This window comes from Petromyzon marinus, chromosome 37 (assembly GCF_048934315.1).
Source record: "Petromyzon marinus isolate PM22_M1 ecotype Great Lakes invasive population chromosome 37, UKy_Petmar_22M1.pri1.0, whole genome shotgun sequence".
Classification (NCBI taxonomy): Eukaryota; Metazoa; Chordata; class Hyperoartia; order Petromyzontiformes; family Petromyzontidae; genus Petromyzon; species Petromyzon marinus.
Window position 1 is genome coordinate 18510866 of NC_133703.1, and position 3279 is coordinate 18514144.

General features: G+C 50.0%; 1 pseudogene; it reads left to right on the forward strand.

Annotated features, from left to right (window-relative positions):
* The first annotated feature begins 2462 nt into the window (after positions 1 to 2462).
* On the forward strand, positions 2463 to 2562 carry LOC116949762 (U6 spliceosomal RNA; annotated as a pseudogene).
* Positions 2563 to 3279: the final 717 nt, after the last annotated feature.

Genomic DNA, 3279 nt, shown 5'->3' on the forward strand with positions numbered 1-3279 from the left:
GTTTAAAACGATCTTCCTCTGCATCCTCCGCACCACCGCTGATATGCAGGTTCGGGCTGGACGATTTTGGGGAAAATATCTAATTGCGATTTTTTTCTGACAGATATTGCGATTTGATTTGCGATTAAATTATTGTAAGTCAAGCTTCAGTTGAATTTTCACTGTGTAATAGATTTAAAACACGTGATGGAGCATTACCACGTGATACCATCAACATATATGAACTGCTCTCTATATATTCTAATGCAAGGATGAGAACTTAAAACATATGAATTTCTTCCAACATGTATTTATTAAAACATTTTAATTTAAATAGAACAATCAAACATCGAACAACTGTTAAGTTTAATTTACCAAAAAAAGTTATAATAATAATAACAAAATAAAACAATTCCAATAAGAAAGCAATCGAACTTTTCAATTCGCAAAATAATCGCACCCTTTGCGATTTGCTAATCGCGTTGTTTAAAAATTGCGATTAACCGATTTTGAATCGATCGAGATCGATTCGTCGTCCAGCCCGAACGCAGACGCACGGCGCACGGATCCTCCACTTCCACACTGATGCGGTCGAGACAGCAGCAGCAGGCAGCAGCAGGCAGCAGCAGGCAGCAGCAGGCAGCAGCAGGCAGCAGCAGGCAGCAGCAGGCAGCAGCAGGCAGGCGGCGTCAGGAGCGAGCAGCTGAGGCGTGCGTCCTCGCTGTGTGATGTCGCCTTCGAGTTTTTTGTCGATTTCATGTGACGATGGGACGGGCGCTGTGTCGGGAATAGGGACGAGGATTTCGGACGCATTTATTTGTTTCATTATGCAAGACCTGACACACACCCCCACCCCACCCACCCAACCAACCACCAATTGAATAAAAAAAATCCCCAATTAAGAAGCATGAACAGATGAACAGGAAGTGTTTACACACGGGCAAGTCACATTTTACTATTGATCGACAGAACAATAGAGAGAGAGAGCGAGAGACGAACCCACGACCTCCTGTATACCAGGCGAGGCAGTTAACATCTCCTAGCCACAGTGGCGCCCTTAGACTTGGCATCTCCAGCCCTGTTCACGAGTATCAGCTGATCGTTTACTGAACGCCACGTGGATTATTAAATCTAAACGTAACACCGTCCGTTAAAAGTATACGTTAATATATATTGTATAAACACTATATATACACACGCGCGCTTTCAGATTCGCTTATGCGGCCGTCTGGAACGCTCTTCTTTCCGACATTAGGAAGCCACTGGAGCGACGCACTTTTAACTCATCATCATCATCTACATTGAGAACTCATTTCTTTAAAACAGCTCGCTGTGTTTAGTTTGTTGTCAAACCCCCCTGAGCCTCCAATCAGCACGGTTGGCCATGTACGAAAGAAGTTCAACAAACATACGAGAGAAGGGATAAGAGGGTAGAGGAGAGATATAATGAAGTGAGGGGAAAGAAAGGACAGAGAGGAAACGGGAGCATGAGAGAGATTGGAGAGAGAGAGAGTGGAAGGAGAAACGGGATAAATGGGAGAGAGATTGGAGAGAGTCGAAGGAGAAACGGGATAAATGGGAGAGAGATTGGAGAGAGAGAGTCGAAGGAGAAACGGGATAAATGGGAGAGAGATTGGAGAGAGAGTGGAAGGAGAAACGGGATAAATGGGAGAGAGATTGGAGAAAGAGTGGAAGGAGAAACGGGATAAATGGGAGAGAGATTGGAGAGAGAGTGGAAGGAGAAACGGGATACATGGGAGAGAGATTGGAGAGAGAGAGTCGAAGGAGAAACGGGATACATGGGAGACAGATTAGAGAGAGAGTGGAAGGAGAAACGGGATAAATGGGAGAGAGATTGGAGTGAGAGAGTCGAAGGAGAAACGGGATACATGGGAGAGAGATTGGAGAGAGAGTCGAAGGAGAAACGGGATAAATGGGAGAGGGATTGGAGAGAGAGTGGAAGGAGAAACGGGATAAATGGGAGAGAGATTGGAGTGAGAGAGTCGAAGGAGAAACGGGATACATGGGAGAGAGATGAGAGAGAGAGAGAGAGTGGAAGGAGAAACGGGATACATGGGAGAGAGATTGGAGAGAGAGAGTGGAAGGAGAAACAGGATAAATGGGAGAGAGATTGGAGAGAGAGAGTCGAAGGAGAAACGGGATACATGGGAGAGAGATTGGAGAGAGAGAGTGGAAGGACAAACGGGATACATGGGAGAGAGATTGGAGAGAGAGAGTCGAAGGAGAAACGGGATACATGGGAGATAGATTGGAGAGAGAGAGTCGAAGGAGAAACGGGATACATGGGAGATAGATTGGAGAGAGAGAGAGATTGGAAGGAGAAACGGGATAAATGGGAGAGAGATGGAGAGAGAGTCGAAGGAGAAACGGGATAAATGGGAGAGAGATGGAGAGAGAGTCGAAGGAGAAACGGGATACATGGGAGAGGGTAGACCAGGCGAGAGAGAGGTAGGGGGGAGAGAGTTTGCTCCGGCAGAACATATACTAACATTGGAGCAATACAGAGAAGATTAGCATGGCCCCTGCGTAAGGATGACAAAGAAAAACAAAAACAAAGAGATTGGAGAGAGAGAGGGGGAGAGAGAACGGAGACAGCGAAGCGGAGTAGAAGGCCAATAAAGCAAAGCATAAAAAAAACCCCGAAATGATGAACGAAGCCAAGTGCCGACTACACCGAGCATCTTCTTGATTCCTCTGATCGTACAAACAAGAAAAGAGAGAGGAGCGAGCGAGAGAGCCATGAGAAGGTATGAAGGGAGAGAGGAGGATGTGGAGGGGGGGGGGGTGCAGGGGGGGGAGGAGGGTGGGGGGAGGGGGGGTCACGGTTCAACAGAGCGGCAGAGCCATGCTGGTGGATGCCCCTCTCTGTTGGATCTCACGGCGGAGCGCGCGAGGGGCTAATTGAGAAAGTGGCAGAGGCGATGTGGGGCACGAGGCTGGGGGGCTGGGGGGGCGGGGGGGGGGATGGGGGGAAAGGAGGGGGGGAGGAAGGCGTTGATACTGTGTGTGTGGGTACCCTCCAGCCCCGCCCCCCTATCCCCCCTCCCCCACCGTCCCCCACTCAACACAAACCCCGCACCTGCGCTCATCACCTGGATCCACCGCCCATTGGTTCGACGCGGGGTCACGTGGGGTCGCGAGGGGGCGTGGCGGACCTGTCAGTGTGACGCGCGGACGGAGCCTGGGCGGGAGGGGGGGGTGAGTGGGGGAGGGGGTGAGGGAGGGGGGAGGGTGAGTGGGGGGAGGGGGTGAGGGAGGGGAGGGTGAGTGGGGTGAGGG